This window comes from Diabrotica undecimpunctata, chromosome 7 (assembly GCF_040954645.1).
Source record: "Diabrotica undecimpunctata isolate CICGRU chromosome 7, icDiaUnde3, whole genome shotgun sequence".
Classification (NCBI taxonomy): domain Eukaryota; kingdom Metazoa; phylum Arthropoda; class Insecta; order Coleoptera; family Chrysomelidae; genus Diabrotica; species Diabrotica undecimpunctata.
The window spans coordinates 111,256,547-111,276,910 of record NC_092809.1 but is presented as its reverse complement, the minus strand read 5'-3'; the positions used below and the strand labels follow the sequence as shown (position 1 = coordinate 111,276,910).

The 20,364-nt window shown below is 31.7% G+C and overlaps 1 protein-coding gene across 4 annotated transcripts in view; it reads right to left on the bottom strand.

Annotated features, from left to right (window-relative positions):
* The window catches only part of Sam-S (S-adenosylmethionine Synthetase), a 65,708-nt gene extending 47,349 nt beyond the window's left edge, over positions 1-18,359 (bottom strand). For 2 of the 4 annotated variants that reach the window (XR_011951434.1, XR_011951435.1), the window contains exon 1: positions 18,203-18,359. The gene's annotated coding sequence lies outside the window, so the exon portion shown is untranslated. The remainder of the gene's footprint in view (positions 1-18,202) is intronic. The other 2 variants (XM_072537981.1, XM_072537980.1) reach the window with 1 other exon arrangement.
* Between the last annotated feature and the right edge of the window lie 2,005 nt (positions 18,360-20,364).

Genomic DNA, 20,364 nt, shown 5'->3' with positions numbered 1-20,364 from the left:
GATTGATTTTCAGTGCAATTTTTAACTCAACAAAACAAAATCACCTGTCCTGATTCCATGGCAGTTTATTTTAAACTCTTCGGAAGCATGTCTTACGGAGCACTTAATTATCTTTAGGCGTTATCTTTACGATAAAATGGAATGATTTTGCTGGTGTCATTAGTGCGTTACACTATTTTAGAATAGTGATAACCTTTACTCTGAAAGTTGAATGATTATTACAACAATCATCGTATTTGCTCTTGGTAATACAGTACTGACCATCTTATCCAATGTTACATAAGTTTAAATTTCTTTTATACTATAATTTGCTTGTTTTATGTTTGAATATTGAAACGGCAATAAAACTATGTTTTTAAATTACAGACGTCTAATATCAAAAACACGTAGACATTTTTATAGTTTATTTTTATGAACGAGAGAGTAATTAGCATAATTTTAACTGGTAGCTCCGACCACTCCATGGGCGTGCTCAAGATTAATTGAAAAATTACTTTGAATAATTGTAAAAAATAAATGAATTATTTCAGTGTTATAAAGTGTTATGTGTATGTAAACAAAAGTGACCTCTTTTATCACACACTATATTAGAACTGACTGGCCTACATTAAAAAGGGTTTTAAAAAATTCACATTTTTTTAATTTTTAAAAATTACAAAAGAGAAAAAGAGTTTTTAAAACCGTCTAAGGTATGTTAAATAGATGAATAAAAATATTAATATAAAACTTACAGCTACTTGTTACAAATCCAAATCAGATTCAGAAGATGAACTTTCAGAACCAAGATTTATAATAACTGGCTCGATCATTTTATCAGTAATATTGTCCAGCTTCCACATTTTTTCCTCTTCTTTAATAGTGTGATTTACTGCCTTTTCCCAGTTTTCAGGTTTTACATTATTTACGGCCTCCAAAAACAACTGTTTAACATCATGAATTTTAAAAGTGGTATTTTTTCTTGAAACTTCACTCTTTATCTGTGCCCATACCAGTTCAATCGGGTTTAATTCACAATGATATGGTGGGGATCTAAGTACTGTCATTCCACGATTTTTGGCAATTTCATCAATTTCGTATTTTTTAAATTTTTCTTTATGAAGGGCACACAACGAATAAAGTTCCTTTCTTATAGATCCGGAATGGTACGTAATATTTTTTGAACTCAGCCAATTCTGCAAGTCTTTTTTTAACCACTTGGTTGTGGGTAGTCCTTCTATAAGTCTGGAGTGATAACTTGCATTATCCATTACTATTACACAGTTCTTAGGAAGAAGATCTATCATTTGTTCGAACCATTCTTGAAAGACATCAGCGTTCATGTCTTCATGGTAGTCACCGGTACGAGTTGATTCAAAAGTTAATAAACCACCTTCAACAAAACCGTCTGAACTGCCAATGTGTACTATTATCAGCCTGCGTCCCTTTCCTGATGGTGGGTTTAAACCAGTAGATAAGTTATTTACAAAAGCGTGCCTTTGACTTGTAACAGTTTCATCCTGCCAAAATTTATTTGGTGTATGACCCTCGTTGATCCATGTTTCATCAAGATAAAATATTTTTCTTTTTTGGTTTCTCATTTCCTTTATGGTTCTTAGAAAATGTCTTCTCCATATGACAATATCGCTTCTTTCTAATAAAATAGACTTTCTGGGATTCTTTTTCCAGCGGAAGCCTATTTCTTTTAAAAGTTTCCATAACGTACTTCGACTCATTTCTGGGTAATCCTTATCATCTCGAACTGAGACAAGAACTTTATTCAATGTTGGAAATTCTTGTCTAAAGAAGAATTCATGCACTTTCCGTCGAAGTCCTTCTTTAAAATGATATTCTATTTGAAATTTTGGTTTCCCTGGAGCATTACGTGGCATTTGAAAACTACCACATTTCTCTTCTTTAATAACTCTGTAAATCGTAGATTTCCCAACACCAAGTGTACTGCTAACTAACTCAACGGTCTCATCAACACTTTCACATAAACGTTTGTCTGTAAATGATTTAAAACAATTAAATATTAATGTTTTTTCATTAACTGTTAGAGGACCAATTTTTCGGCGTTTACACGGCACTTCCAAATTTTCCATAATACTAGTATACACAATAAACTGCACCTTGCAACTGAAGTACCTACTTTTAGTGAACTGTTAAGAATTTTGAATACGCCACTTGGACCTTCCTATATACAAAATGGAAAAACCCACTATCACATTTTCTGTGGAATAAGTTTAGAAGGTAATTATCTAGTCAATTACTGTCGTAGATTCCTGGAATTAAAGAATTAAATGTTTGATTGTTGAAACCCTTACTTCGTGGAATCCACTCATTTCAGATAAAATAAAACGTTTTATTTTATCTAAAGAATTAAACTTTATTTTGCAAATAGGCAAAGAATTAAACTTTATTTTGCAAATAGATAAAATAAAACGTTTTATTTTATCTAAAGAATTAAACTTTATTTTGCAAATAGGTAGGTACTTATTAAACTTTTATTGGTTATATATAACCAATAAAATAAACATCTTACATTTCTTGCAAATTCATTAGTACCTGTTAACCTCCATCACTCCGACACTGGCAACCTTATTTAGGGATTATTATCCCTCACAACTATTGTATTCTATTCTGCTCCAACCTTTATACCTGGTGGTCATACTCAATTTAAAATTGTTTTCCTATATACTTCTGTAAACTTGTTGACAAATATCTGTTTTTCATTGAGTCACCCGTATCAACAGTTTAGGGATTTGCATACATAATTCATTGTTTTATTACTCTCTCATACATAAAAATACACTATAGCTCCTTTCGAGCAAAATTATAAACTCTGGTAGGAGATAAACACAAAAAATCAAATTTATTTTTATAGAAGAATTTTTAATAATCATAACTACAATAAGTAAATAATATGATTTTCTGTCATGGTGTCGGAGGAGATCGGGAATTACAATTACCTTGTAATCTAATCCAAAATCTAACGTACTGTATCTAGGGCATTGGTTAACCTCAATATTAACACCTTAGAGTAAATAAATATACTCATCATAATTTCAAATAGATGTTATCATGGTCTATCAAAGTACTTAGCTTTTTTTTTAAAAAACTCGTATAAGACTGTAGAGAATACCGATAGTCTCCGTTCTCACATATGGATCAGAGAACAGATAAATCCTCTCTATCGATTTTTGAAACAAAGGTACTACGCAAAATATGCGGAGCACTCTGTAAAAACCGAATATGGAGGCGTATATATAACTTTGAATTGCAGATTATCTACAAGCATAAGTTAGGTGGAAAATATATTACCACTATAATCAAGCGAAACCGTCTGCAATGGGCAGGGCATTATAAAGCAAGATATTATAGCCCGGACCTCCGAATCGAACATGATAAAAAAAGTCTAAGAGCGCAAGCGGTGGCAATTAGAAGATAAGGCAGACCAAATTCAAGAATGAGACAGAGCAGAATAGTGCAGACAACTTGAGCAGGTAGAGGCCCTTTAAGGACAGTAGCACGCTGAGTATGATGATAAGGATAAAAAACTTTCAGTCATCGCACTAAATTCTCTGTATACGTTCGAGTATCAGTAAATACTGATGCTCGCACTAAAACTGAATGAATAAATATAAAAGGCCCATCAGATCTTTTACACAGCCGCTTAGGCGTAGGCCCTTATGGCAGGTCACATAGAGACCTTATCGCGGAACTTGAGCAACAAGACCATGTGCGACAAACATGGGCTCGGTGGCCAGACCACTCGAATGCCCAGCCGACGAGGACAACAAAATTTATTTTGCCAAATCAATAGGGAGAAAAGCCGATATGTGTGCTACCCCTACAGATAGGTGGCCTAACCACAGTCATGAGAAACAGAGGGTGTTCCATTACTCAGAGCACCCGAAGTAACTTTCAAGATCATAAGCCTTCCCACGTAAGTCACACGTTAAGGAGGGGTAGAGAAAAAGCCTGGGGGTCAAATAGGTACCACTTCACAGTGAGGTGACACCGGTTTGATCTTCGGACATGTGGATGCCACTGTACAATGGTAATACACATGTTCCTAGGGGCAGGGTTGATCACTATGTGTGTGTGTGTGTGTGTGGAAAAAGCAGATATTCAAAAAAGAATAATCAAGGTCAACAAAACCTATTTTTTTGATGACACCTATTCAGGATAGGATTATGTGGGAGTGATGTGTCAGAATGTATTTTACTGTAATCAATTTTTATTCTAAATTGGTTAATTCGTATTTCTTAAAATTCTCAGTTTTCCACATATAATATTAATTCCCTACTAGACTCATAAGTTAAACAGTGTTTATACCATTAAGATAAAGAATAAACTTACAATTTTTTGTAGAAATAAAAAATTCTAAATCTAAATCATATGTATTTTTAAATATATTTAAATAAGATGAATTATAAATATATTTTATATTATCTTAAAAACAATTCAAATGATATCTAGATACTTACGTATTCCCAAAATTAAAATTCACTGATAATGTAATTGCTACTATGTAGATATTTTCGATTTAAAAATAGTATAATACCTTAGGTAGTTTTCCAAAAATTTAGTTAATGAAGTCACGTAAACTTAAAAATACAGAAATATATAAATATAAATTAAAATAACGAGATTTATTATGCCGCATCACAGTCCCATTAATTGTCAAATAGATTAGGCCAGTTTAGATCAAACCAGCTTCATGAATTGACATAAGAAAGATTAGGCCATCGAAATGCTGTGGTACAATTTTCATCATCATTATCATCAATATCGCTATAACTTTTCGTGAGTCTTTGCCGCGTTTACTATTGCCTTCCATGTTTGTCGGTAATGTGCCAGTAATTCCCATTGTCACACTCCCATTTTCTCTAGATCTTCTTTGACTGCATTTTTCCACCTTTTTCTAGGCCGCCCTACAGACCTTCTTCCCTCTGGCCTTTCCCAGAACACATTGTTTATAAGGCGATTGTCGTTACTGCGTATCACATGCCCTGCCCATCTGAGTCTATTGGCCTTTATATATCTGACTAGATTTTCTTTTCCGAATAGAGACTCTAGCTCGTTATTGTATCTGCCCCTCCATTCGTTTGTCACGCTGTCTCTGCAAGGGCCATATATCACACAATTTTGCTATACTCTATTTGGAAATGTATGTTATAGACGAGCAGTTTACCCCATTAGCAGAGCATAAATCGACTATTTTTTTTGCATTTCTAATGTACCAAACCTTTTTTTATTCGATTCTATTTATTTTTCAAAGTTCAAATTTATTATTTTTAAAATTTTTTTTAAGTGTGCTGACAATTGTTATTAACAAAAATCCCAAAAATCGTTAATTTCTGCAAATAACTCTAAAGGGAAGGATTTTTCTAAAAATTCCAAAAATTTCAAAGCGATTTGATGAAATTGTTTTTTTGAGGTATTTGTTAATAACAATTACTTGCATACTTGGAAAAATAAAAAAAAAAAAAAAATACATTTGAAAGATACACTTGGAAAAATATATCGAGTCGAGTTAAAAAGGTTTGTTTCATTATAAATGCAAAAAAAAATTGTCGTATATATATAGTTCGTTCCTAAGCGTCTTTTTGGAGTAAACCACTCGCCTAATAGAACCGTTTTTATTGTAGAAGATTACAACAATCTTTATATTGGTCTGTTCAAGCAGAAAAAATATAAATATCGATACCCTTTTGTCTAAGTTTTATACAAGAATTTATAAAAAATAATCTAACTTCGAATACAACATAAAACGCAATTGAAGTGTGTCATAAAAATTGTGCTATTAATAATTTTAAAAGGGAGTATGGTATGAATTGAAATTACAAAGCTGATATGGTATCTGAAAAGAATATTCTTTTGCAAAATATTCCTAATAGTTTACAATAATTTTTACTTAAATGTAATTCCAGTCATAAACTAATACTCAATACAATATTTTATAAATTTTACCTCTTTTAATCTTTTAATAGCTTTAGTAGATAGTAATTTCCATCAGAATTAACGGAATTACCGTAACCACCAGATATTTACTTTTAAAACCTAACGGTACCTCTACCATTATTATTCTTGTTTAAGTTTTCTGATTGATTAGTTACTAACGATGCATTTGTAAACCATTTTGCTTTGTTTCTATTCTAAGAATTGTTAGAAAGGTATACCCGTTTTCAAAAGCCGTCCCTCTTAAAACCTGGTGTGGATTTATGTATATGAAGTTTTTGAGGATATTTATTTAATAATATACATTAAGTAGAAAATTAACACGCCCTGGATCTGGACCTTTGAAAATTAATTGAGGTTATGAGTTGAACATCTGAACACACTGGAAAATCGTTTATATGCAAAATTAAAAACTTATATTGAACAATTTCTTTTATAAACTGAATAATTAGATTGCGATAAAAAAACTGCGGTAAGTGAATCGGGGATAAAGGTGCAGAATACGCTCAGGCTGAACTGATACACCAAGCGCAGAAATTAACATGAGAGCATATCTATCAAATGGAGCTTATCCTGGACTAAAAAAAGTCTTAAGAGAAAAGAGACTAATGTAAAAAACTCATACTAAACCCGTTCTTATCTACTCGTCAGAAACATGGACGATGGCGAAAAGCAGGGAAGTTCGACTAACCTGCTTTGAACGTAAAATACTTAAAAATAAAATAGAGCTGGCGCTACAACCTTTACAGTAAACTTGACAAAATTGTAAAAACAGACCACGATGGCTAGACCGTGCAGAGATAATGAATAAGAACAAACCTACTAAACCCGTATCTAACCTAGGACCAGATGGAAGGAGGAGGGTTAGGTCCAGAGCAACATTTAAAGATCAAGCGAAGGAAATCCCAAACACATTTGCAGTTCGAAACCAGAAAACCAAGGCAAGTAATAGAAAGGAATAGAAACTGATTTTGGAACAGGTCAAGTGTCCACGATTGGTTGTAAAGCCAAGGCTGATGATAATGAAAATACTACGGTAATGCTTTTGTTGACACAGAATGAATAAAATAGTTCTGAATATTGTCTTGTCATTTTGTTATCTATATTATATATACAAGCTATACGCTCCCGAAGAAGTTGAAGAGGTTTTCACTTGAAGATCCTGTTTGTGTGGGAGATCATCCCATTCTGGGTTTGGTTTTACAGTTTCTGGCGTGACTTCTCTATTTCCACTACTTTTTTCCATTCTTCTCTCTCTTTAAAATTGTCCTTTCTAATTTCTAATTTCCATTCTCCATAAGTCTTTTTCCACTTGTTGTCTCCATCTCAGTCTAGGTCTGCCTCTTTTTTTCCTGGTGGTATCCATTCCGTTATAACTCGTAACGGATTCTCATCATGTGTATATACCATCTAATTTTTTGTGCTTTTATTGCTCTAACTATGTTCTCTTGACCCATCCACTACAAATGCAGAAGTGTTACGAAGGCTACAGACGGATTGCGAGGTCATAAAGCACATCAAAACAAGAAAGCTGGAATATTTAGGCCACATTACGGGAGGTGCGAAATATGAGATATTAAGGCTCGTAATGCAAGGTAAAATCAAGGGTAAAAGATCCATAGGAAGACGAAGGATTTCCTGACTGAGAAACCTAAGAAAGTGGTATAGTTGCAGCTCAGTAGATCTTTTGAGAGCAGCCGCCAATAAGGTACGGATATCTGTGATGATAGCCAACCTCCGATAGGAGAACGAACTACAAGAAGAAGAAGACCCATCCATTCTTGTATTTCGTGATTCATCCATTGTCTTGCATCCTCTTCGTTTTCCCTCTTTGGTCCCAGTATTTTTCTGATAATCTTCCTCTCAAAAACTTTCAATTGCTCTTCTTCTCTTGCTGTTAATGTAAATGTTTCTGCGGCATAACTACTATTGGTCTTATGGTTGTTTTGTAGATTTTCATTTTTGTGTTTCGGCTTATCTTCTTATCTCTAATAAACATTTTTTATTTCTATAAAACGCCGTATTTCCCGCTTGAATTCTTCTTTTTATATCTACACTTTCATTTCTTCTGTTAACTAGTACTCCCAAATATTTGAATGTTTCAAACTCTTCGAAATTGTGTGCATCTATTGTCAGTTCTGTTATTTGTGCCTTCTTTTTCTTGCTTACGTTCGTGCATTTTGTTTTATTTTCATTTATTTGCAGTCCTCTCAGTTTGGGTTCATTTTCTATTTCTTGGAAGGTTTTCTTTAAAGCCTTTTTATCTGTTGCTACTATGGTTATATCGTCCGCATATCCTATTATTTGTACTGCATTCTTGTTCCCTAGTTCCTGCGTTTGATAGCTTTTTAATATCTTGTCTAGTGATAGAATAAATAGTACCGTTGAGAGCGCGTCTCCTTATCTTACTCCATTTTTTATTTTTATTATTTCTGATCTTTCTCTTCCGGTGTCTATTATTGCTTGGGAATCTCGCTAAGGCTGATGATAATGAAAGTACTACGGTAATGCTTTTGTTGACACAGAATGATTAAAATGGGTCTGAAAATATTGTTTTGTGTCATTTTGTTATTTACTATACTTAATATTAGTAAATCCATTGACATGAAATTATTGACCTCGAATATTATTAGTGTCACTGCTACGAAAAAACGACGAATATATATATATATATATATATATATATATATATATATATATATATATATATATATATATATATATATATATATATATATATATATATATAGGTATATATAGAGCTCTATACAGTTATTAAACTGAGAGATACATCACTGTGTTTTGTGTTTTGTTAAGTAAGAAGTTTCCAGCGTATATGAAGGTGGACTTCACCTGTGGTTTGCATAGTCATCGGAATCCGAAAAAACCCGTTCTTATGTGTTTTGATGTAGATTTACGAGGTATAATTAATTAATCTATGGTTTCCTGTTTGCAAACTTTTAAGCTATTATCTACTATATTGGTATACTGTTGTATAAAGGTGACTTACAGGAACCCTTGTAATATTTTATTTTCCGAGAAACCTTTAACAAGGAATATAGTCTGTCTATCTCACTCCCCTTAAGAATTTTGACCTGATCTGTATATTATCCATCTATTCGGAGTACCGCTGATTGATTCCAATACAGGTTAGCTATTATTTTAGGTCTCTTCCGTCAATCTCTGTCCTCTTCAACACTTCCATCATTTGTTTATGCCTGACTCTATCGAAAGCCTTCTTGTAGTCAATCAGGCATGCAAAAACATTACAGATGACATCTCTACATTTCTGAAACAATACCTGCACGCTAAATAAAGCTTCCTTCATACCAACGGCGTTCACAAATCCAAAACTGATTGGGCGCAATTTGTTCCTCGCATTTCCGGTAAATTCTTTTGTCGATGACTTAAAAACAGGTTTAGCAGATGGCTCTTTTGCTCCTGGTTTTTTGAGCAATGGGACGAACTCCGATTTGAGCCACTCTAGTGGTATTTTTCCTGCCTTGTATATTTCATTAAATATTTCAGTTATTATTTTTATTTGTTCTGCATCTAATAGCTTCAGCAGTTCTGCAGGAATTTCATCAAGTTCCGGTGCCTTTCCATCCTTCATTTGTCTAACGGCTGCCGTTATTTCTTCTGGTAGGATTTCGGAACCTGAATTTTCTTCAATGGTGGGTGGTGGGTTCTTGTATTGTTCTAAGGCCGTGGAAAAGTTTTTTCAAGTATTCTTCCCATACTTTCTTTTTATCTTCTTTCGTTATGGTAAGATTGCCTTCATCATCTGTTATTTTTTCGCTGTGTCGTTTTCGGAACTTTTCAGCTATTTTCTTCACCTTTCAATGGACATTGAAATTATCATATCGACTCTGGTACTCCTCTATTTCTTGACATTGTTCTGTTTTTTGTTTCTCTTTAGCTTCTCTTAATAAGTTCAAGTATCTCATCGGTCAGCCACGATTTTCGTTTCTCATATATTTCTTCAGGTGTTGTTCCTTTATTTCTCTCACTGTTTCATTCACCTTCAGTCGAACATTGGGATCTTTCAATTTTCTAACATCATATTTCTTATTATTATTTATTAATTAGTGTACTAGCTATTAAAGAATAAGTTTTAAGTTAAAATCTTAACTTAAGATATTCATGACTTCATGAGTATTTTAATTAATTTTCTAAAGATATTTCTATTAAACAATTTTTATAATGTCCAACTTTCTATACTATATGATAATAGCAACAATGTATCTTGAATTTATTATATTCTATAAGATTTAATAACTTCTTTGAATCTTACTTAAAACTGATTATTTGTTGCTAGGCCATCTATCTACTTATTTGTATTGGTTTAAATATTAAATAAATGTGGCCTAATAATTACGTGTAAACGTGACATTCTTTAATTAGGCGCTGAAATACTCCATGTACTTTCCATAAAATAATAAAAACTTATTTCAAAATATTTTTCTTAAATGATCGTTTGACCTCTTACCGAGAAACAACATTAATTATGAAAAATATGGAGATAACGTCCAAATGTGGATTAAGCTGTGTGTTTTTTCAATATATTACATGGTTGGTACTACAGAACAGCCACTAAATTTATACAAGGATGGAGTAAAACTTAAGGTATTAGTTTAAAATTGCAAAAAGATTGTATGAATTGTACACACTTCTAAAATATAGGTCAAACTGGCAACAGGTGTATGTTCTCAAAAAACGTTATAATGTTAAAATTTTTTTTATTAAAATCAGCTGAGTACTTTCGGTATGTAATATGCTATCTTCAGAGCTTCGTCTTATAAGCTATAAATACCTCATGATAGAGTAATTGTCGACACAAAACACATTAAAAAACATTAGAAGACCTCTGTTATAAGAGTGAAAACCCTTAAAAATTGTAAAAATCACATTTTAAAGGTGCTTGGTATACCAATGGCTAATTAGAGTAGGCAACGAGTCAGCTATTGGTATAACAATCTCCTTGCCAGTAGACCAGATCTTTACACGGACGAAGATGGGTATTATAAATTTTTCGATGGTGAAACTCAGAATTGTCTGTAGACGACTTGCGTACCTGATAGAATGTTGTACCTGGTAGAGTAGTTTCTAGGCTGCGATCTACTAAGACTCAGCTCTAAGCGCTCAGCTTGGAGATTCAACTTGTCGGTTAGAGAATAGCCTTGATATATATTAAAAAATAAAGTCGCAAAAATTATGCAGAGAAGACTTGTAAGATTCAACAGATCAACGATCCCATGAATACAGAGGACACCGTTCAAAACAAAAATCGTGTAGTAACTGTAAGTGAACAATGTGGCATGTAACCATTTGAAAAGAATATTTTGCACTATTAGACTCAATGTGCAATTATCAATATGAAATCTTCGATGTTGTATCTCCCCTGTCCTCTTATACGGCACTGATGATTGGACTTTAAATGATATTTTATGTAACCGACTATAGCCGTTTGAAATGTGATGCAATTTCTGAATGCTTGGGCTATCTTGGACCTATCGCATCACTAAGAAAACAAAACTGAAACAAATAGGAAGAGGAACAGAAATTTTGACATTCATAAAATCTAGAAAAGCAGAATATTTTTGACACATAATACGAAATGATAAATGTAATGGATGTATGTCGACGAAGAACATTATGGCTAAAAAATCAGGAAAAATCAATCAAAAAAAGTTAAGCAAAATGCCATCTACCAAAAATGCAAATATATCCTATTTGCAGTACTAACAGAAAAAGAAGTCAAAGCAAACGTATTAAGAGATTTTTTAGTTAACGTTATGAGATTAAGGTTATGATAAAGATGATGACTTCGCACAATAATAGTACACCTAAAATATATAAATTTGAGTAATAATCAAAATATTACTGACTGTATTTCGGATTATCATTTATTGTGTTGCGGAATAAATATTTTGCTGAATAACAAGTTTTAAATAGTTAGCAATCAAATATAACAAAACAAAAGATTAAATTATGTATGCCACAATATTTTTACGAGTTATTTTTAATTATTATGAAAGTTATTTTTTCTGATTAATTTTTGTCATATTTACATAAAATTGTTATCAGAAAAAAGTGAAACTACCAAATTACTGTTGATGTATATATATATATATATATATATATATATATATATATATATATATATATATATATATATATATAATATATATGTAAATATTTCTTAGAATTCCGTCTATAAAATACATAATTAAATTAACAAAATACGGGGTTGGAGGAAATATTTGAATGAACCTCAAAAGCATATTTTATAAGTGATGGTAGGTACATAAACATATAACTGTTGCATAAATAGAATTGATTAGATGTTGAGTGAGCTAAAGAATAGATATATTAGTGAAAGTCTAGGGCTGGGTTAGGTCACGTTCAAAAGTTAATCACCCAATACGAAAAACAACTGAGCTTCTGCTTGGAAGTTTCTGCGAGGAGTGGGAAAGGAAGATCAAATAAACACTGATAAAAGAAGTTTAGACAATATGTTTTTGTAAAGGGAATTAATATTGGTAAAACTCCAGATATAAAGAGGTTGAGAAACTGTTATCTTTTGGTATGTTTAAGTTAAATACTAGAATATACCAACATTAATGAATTAATAGAAGGTCGGACACACATTATCTACAATTTATACATAATACACAATCAGGGCAATCTCTCCATTGATTCACTTGTGCGGTGAACACCCAATAAATTCATTTCAGTATCATTAAAATATAACTTTATTTATTAATCATATATAAATATTTGCTCTACGCCGCTGGATACACCTGGCAAGTGCGAAATTCACATTGAATCCAGACATTAGGCAGTTAACCATGTAGTTAGAAAGATAGATCTTAAAATCCGTGAGACCAGCGATTCGCCTCTTTAAAACGCTGAGGATTTGTGCATTGCACAAAGCCAACAGAGGATAGTTCGTAGCTCTAATTATTCGACAAACATTGCAAATCGCCGCACTGTGTGGGTCCCAAGGGGGTAAGGACCAAAGGAACAACAACAGGACTTTTCATAATATAGACATCCTATAAAAAAAATATGAAAAATGTTGAACAAATTAAAAAACTAATAAAAACCCGGCGAAGGCCAACCAAAAAAAAAATAAACAAAAAACACGGGCACGAAGAACAAGTCACTAGAGGATTACAGGAACAAAGCGCGTCACGCTGTCCTGAATTTAAATCGGTTAGCGAACCATGTTGCAGTTTTATTACCCAGAACTCTCACATGAAGAGTATTTGGCTGATAGTTGTGCCCCTATCGCGCATCAGAGTGCTATAGGGGGGAAAGGGATGGTCTGGAGCATTGGAGCGCGGTGGAGTGACTCCTGTTTTTACTCGAGTTAATACACCTCGCTCCAATGAATTGTTACACCCGAACGTAATTCCTAGGGGTGAACATGTCTCACAGGCTGGGTTTACTTAAATTGCTCGCTTGCTTGAATTGCACAAAGAGATGGGAGCGTTTCGATTCATAGTTTGGTATTTTCTGTTGTGGGATTTAGTTAAATAATAAATACAATATTAGTAGTTTTAGGATGGAGCTTTATTCAGTGGAGAAAAGAAAACGCAAATAGTTTTGAAGATCGACTCCTCATAAATACGAATGGACGACCTCGGCTGGAGATAAACTTGGTACAAGAATGTACCATAAGAAACAAAAAGTTTAAACGTTGTTTTAAAGTTGAACAATATAGAAAAACCTCGTGTTTATGTGTGTGTGATAAACTACAATCTTTGTTTCGTTTTCCATGTTTAGTGTTTTCAAAGAATAAAACTATTTCTTTAGAGTGAACAAAAACCGGCTTCGGGATTTATCTCACTTAAAAAATGAATTGCAACTTTCGAATATTGGCAACATTGATGTTCACCAAGTATTAGATTCTGGCTATCGAAAATCAGTAAAAGACTTTAACGACCAAGTTAAAGAAATCGTTACATTTTGTCACGTCTTATCGATTGTGTAAATTTTTGTGGCATATTCGAAATAGCTTTGAGATAACCTGATAAGTCATCAGAAAGCAGGAATATACAGGGGACTCATTGATTTTGTATTAGAAACCGATATGGCTATGAAACAACATTTGCAGGGAAATATTGTTTTTAAAGGTACGTCAAAATCAGTTCAAAATGACATATTAGATGCTATTGTAACTGTTTGCCAGGAAGAGATTAAAAAACAGGCTTCAGAGGCACAGTTTGTATCCATTCAGCGTCATAAAACTACTGATATTTTTTCTCATCAGCAACTTGTTATTATTTTAAGATATTATATGATTTTAAGATATGAGCAGAATGGCCAAATTTACGAACGTTTTTGGAAATTTTTAGAACCTGTTTCAGATAATACCAGTGACATGCCGTAATTAGAAAAGTGTCGAAAGTGAATGTTGTTTTTCTACATTGAAAAGAATTAAATCTTTACTGAGAAATACACTCATGGACAAAAATATCGAATATTTTGGAATTTTCCAATTTTTTTTGTAGACATTATTATTTTAAAATAATTTTAGATTACTTATGATACTTATATAGAAGAGTGATGTACTCAACTGGTTTGAAATATTTTGACGTTTATTTTGACTTTTATTCAGCGTTTAGTGAAAGTCGTTCATTTTATAATAAATTACCTTCTTCGTACAAAGGAAAAATCATACTAATTCGGTTATTTTCAGTTTAATTAAATATTGTTTTAATTTAATTAAGTTAAAAATAATGCCACCTATTCGCCACTGCGATGAAACCCAAGTACCTAGCACAGATTGTAATTTTGTACGAGGAAGGATACGCAAAAAAAGGATACGTCTCAGGAGAAGTCAATCTAAAGTTTCGAATACTTTAAAAAGGTATCGCAAAACAGAAAATTTTGTACGAAGGCTGGGTCAAGGACGTTTAAGGTACACAATCGAAATTAATGACCGTTTTTTGGTTCTTAATTCTACACGAAATCGTTCATTGACATCGACGCATCTCAGAAATGAGCTATTAAAAGTAAATGTAAGTTCAGAAACAGTTAGACGAAGATTAAAAGAAGCAAACTTAAAGTCCGGACACCCTACCAAAGTTCCACGTCTTCTCCAAAATCATAAAACACGTCGTTGAGAATTTGCAAGAAGGCATATTCAGTGGAATATCGACAACTGGAAAAATGTTCTTTTAACTGATGAGACCAGAATCTTAATATGGAAGCTAGATGGTCAAAACCACGACTACAGAAGAGTTGGAGAACGATTCGCCATCTGCAATTTCGCCCAGACCATTAGTTTTTGAGGTGGTGGCATAATTATTTGGGAAGGTATTTGTTGGGAGGTACTTGTGGAAGTGATTGAACGGATGACTGGTGACTCTTATGTTTAAAACATCCTGTAAGGTCATGTTTTCCATATGTTGGTTACATTAGATATAAAAGATGCATGTTAATGCATGATAATGCTCGACCACATGCCGCTGCCATAGTGAGTAATTATCTTGATAAGGTCCAAATTCGAAGATTGGATTGGCCATCGTTTAGCCGGGATTTAAGTCCAATAGAGCACATGTGGGATTACCTTAAACGCCGCATACGACAAAGAAATTCCGTTCCAAATACGATAAAGCAACTTCAGCTTGCTACACAGGCTGATTGGAAGAGTTGGAGGGGAAATACTGTTACTAATCATGCACTTCTTTTAGTTAAAAAGACTTGTTTAAGCAATTTAAATTAACATTTAAGTTTAGAGTAAAATAAGCTTATTTACCTAATATTAAGCATTTATTTTTTTCGCAATTTTCCCCGCACAAAAACCTAAAATTGTTCGTTAAAGATTGTTAAAATAAACTATTTTACAATAAACGACTTGATTGACCATAATTTATTTTGAAAAAACAAAAATTAGAAAATTTAAAAATATTCGATATTTTTGTCCATGAGTGTACAATGCAGCAGAATAGACTAAATTCACTTGCTACATACAGCATAGAAAAGTAGTTGATTTCCATTACAGATTTTAATGCTCGTGTTATCAATGTTTTTGCAAAAGACAAAAATCGAAGAATGGATTTTTGTATGAATAAAATGAATAAACTCAATAAATTGAACACAAAAATACCCAGAGATTTTTATATTATTTTTAAAGATTAAATTTTGTTTCTAATTCGCATTGATTTAATGTATTGCATACGACAATAAACCTTATCTCATATTTCTTTTATGTTTTATTTTTATAGGATAGGATAGTAACAGTAATAATTAATTTCAAATTTAGACAAAAAATGGTGAGACTCGAAAAAATTTTTGGCCTGAAGCGCTTATTCAGCGTTTCTATAGTTACATTCCTTAATTGAACACACTTTTTAAACTACCACGAAACGTCACTGTACACAATATATGAACACACAACACATAAACACACAACAAATCAGATCGACCCAAGGGTACAGCACCAACCTGCGAATTTTCAACTCAAAACATGGCTATCTGTCTGCCATTAGATCGAGGCCGGCTGAGTCGTCTGTCAAATTTGGTCAAAAAGCGCCAACCAATAAACAACAGGTGTAATAACCTCCTTCTTTTAATTTAAATTTTTTATAAATTGTTTGAAAACGATTTTTAGATTGGAAATCGAAACGTCACAAAAAAAATATAAAACACAATTTTTATTGCAATCAATTGTGGCTTAATCCCATATAAATATAGTATTTAATTAAGAAATAAACTTTTGGATAAATTATTTAGATAGTTATGCGACCTTGCATATGGATATGGATAAAGGCAAAGTAAATGGAATTTTGAAAGAACAATGAGTAATAATAAGCGTTATGAAGCGTTATAACCGTTTTGTGAAGCCTACTTTAAATATTTTTTTATTCCATAAGTATCTACATTTTCTCTAAACCTCAAGTACTTTTGAATTAAGAGACAAATATATAAGAACTGGTACTCGAATTTCAATGCAATGGACAATCTTCATATTGTAAAAAGATTAAATCAGATGAAAACAAAGTAATATAAAGTACTGCACTTCAATAAGAGTAATCGATAAAGTATCAATTACTTAAAATCAACAACATTCAATAAAATTACTATTAAGTATTAAAAATAAATTAACGTATAACAAGCTACAAATGAAAGAGTTCTACAAAAGAGAAGTAATCTACTAAATTTTTAACTAAGATGAACCAGAAATGAAGAATTAAACAATTAAATTCTGTGTGATAGTGTTCTAAGTGACCATCGACGTAAAAGCAAAGCAATATTTGTATGTGAACACTAGCAAATGGGCTGCAATTAAAAAGAACTAACAAAAACTCAAAATGACTTAGATTAACAGCAAGTCATACTTGAAAGAGGGAAAGTTATCTGTTATACTTTGTGTAGATTGCATCATAAAGACAAAAGTGGGAATAAATTTATATTCATTATAATAAAATTACTTAAAAATTTCAAAAATAGGAAAGTAGTGTTTTTTCCAATAAATGAATTTTCTGTTATTAAAAACTAAAACATCTGCATTCATTAAATTTGTTTTATTGTATATTTTATTTTTGAAAGGAAACTTCTATACCGGAGTTGTATAATTTTTTCTTTTTTTCTTTATTTAATTTTAAAAATAATTAACGATTTTTACAACAAACTAGTAGTATGTTTAAAAAGGTTAAAAATTAGAAACAGATCAAAAGAAAATATTAAATATTTTGAAATACAAAAAAATTAAAATATGAAAATAATATAAATTATTTTCTATTAATGCTATAGCTCTATGCTCAAGTTCTAATGCGAGTTCTATGTAGCTCATAAATAAGAACAGTAAAAATTATTAAAGAAGCTCCAGTTTCAAAAGCTAATAATATTTTGAGTAAAGTATTCGTAATATTTTTGTTTATACACACAAGAAAATTGTAAAAGAAATTAAAAATATATTAAAAGATGATTTGTAAATTTTTATTGTATGTTATAAGTTTACATAAGGAAATATTAAATACCAATTGGTTTTTTGCTGATTTGAGATATTAAAAAAAAATAGTCTTGTTTAATCTTAAATAATTTACTAGCATTTCTAATAAATTTAATGATTGATTATAAAGTATGGTGTGATTTTTTTTTATAAAACGCATCATTTATTGCACGTGCATTTGAAATAAAGTTTTGTAAAAAACAATGATAATGACAAAATTAAATAAAATATTTTATTCATCAAAAATAATTCTCAAAAATTTTTGCATACATACGTAAATTTTGACTTTCCTACCTTTCTTTTTTGAAGAAAATCACAATAACACTTGACAGAAGAAACAAAAAACTACAAGTAAACGTAGAAGTGGAGTTACAAATCTCGCAGTATAGGAAACAGAGATACACACGATCTTGTTACTGATACAACACTGAACGTTATCGTCTTAAACATGCCGTATTTATAAGTATCCACGGATCCGCTGGTCAGTACAGCGCGATGGCGAAATTTTTGCGATAACTCGCTGGTTGTTTTTGCGTACTGTATTAAGAAAAAAAGTTTTAAATTGAAATTTGTAAGAAATTTCGATAATTACTTTTGGTTTCGATTTTATTAATTGCTAGTTATAGTGTTTTCGTACTTAATGATGTAAACAAAAACAAGACTGAATAAGGGAGATACAGTGTTATTTTAATTTCTTGAATGCACGTTTTTCCTCTTATTTTTTTTTGTAGTTGGTAGTTGTGATAAATATTCAGTACCAAAATTAAATCAAATATTTATTTTTATTGCTTTTGCCAGAGGTCTTAATCTTAATTAAATATTCAGTGTCAAAATCAAACCCAATACCAAGTTTAAAGGTTTTTGCCAAAGGTTTTAGTGCTGATTTATTCGGTATTAAATGCTTTTAGTCCATTCTTTTGCTTTAAAAAGTTTAGAATTTTAAAGTACCATACCGATTTGGACGGAAATTGGCAAGTGAGCTTATTTTAGTATTTTCTTCAAAAGTCACATGATTTTAAACGGTATTTTTTGGTTTTAAGGGGTAAAAACTAAACCTTCTGGCGGATTTTTATGCATTATTAAGTTTTAGATAATGTTCAAATATATGAAATAAACACCTTATTATCTCATCGAATAAGTTTTTAAAAATTTATAAAAAAAAAGTTTCTTACGGATTGAAATTATTTAATTCTACATTTAAAATTTATTAAAATTCTCTCATTAGATATAGTTTTTTTTTAATATTGTAGTTTTTTAATCTTTAAAAATCATCTCTTACAACGAAAATAAAAAATTTTTTTGGTAGATTGAGATTTTTTAATATAAAAATTTTTATATATAAGATTATAATATAACTAAATTAATATAAATGTACAGGAAGTTCGGAAAATACTTAAAAACCTGAAGAACAGAAAAGCAGCAGGTAAAGACAGGATACCAAACGAGTTACTGAAATATTGTGGAGCAGCAATGACAGAACAATTAACAACATTAATTAATAAAATTATAGAACACAATACCGGAAGAATGGAGAACGAGCGAACTAATTCTACTATTCAAAAAAGGAGATAAAAAACAGCCAGAGAGAAGTATAAACTTGTTAAATACTACGCTAAAACTTACAACTAAAATTTAACAAGTGCTAATAAATCAGAGGAAGTTTAGCAGACGAACAACAGGATTTTCGTAGTGAAAGATCGATGTAATATTCGTTATAAAGCAAATTACTGAGAAATCACTAGAGTATAATAGACCAGCATTTCTGTGTCTGATTGACCTGAAGAAAGCGTTTGACAGAGTAAGGCTCAAAGATGTAATCCATCTTCTGTATAATAGAGAAGTTCCCCTAAATATTGTAAAAACCATCGATAACATCTACCAAAAAAAATAAAATGGAAGTCAGAATAGATGGACAACTTACAGAACCTATAGAAATAGGCAGCGGAATAAGACAAGGGGATTCATTGAGCCCCATGCTCTTCAATTTGATCATGGATGAAATCATCAAAACCGTTAACAAAGGAAGAGGATACAGAATGGGAAACAAAGAAATAAAAATACTCTGTTACGCAGACGACGCAATATTGATAGCCCAAGATGAAGATAGTCTGCAAAGACTGGTCCACAGATTTAACATAAGTGCAAAAGAATTTAATATGACTATCTCATCTCACAAAACTAAAATAATAGTAGTCAGCAAAGAACCAACCAGATGTAAAATAGAAATTGATGGCATCAGTATTGAACAAGTAATGGAAATAAAATGCCTGGGAATTACACTGTCTAGCTATGGAGACCTGGACAAAGAAGTGAGAGATCAAGCACAAAAAGCAAATAGACTGGCAGGATGCCTTAATAATACTATATGGCGAAACAGACACATTAACACTGAGATGAAGTCAAGAATTTATAAAGCCAGTGTAAGACCAATAATGACATACGCCTCAGAAACAAGA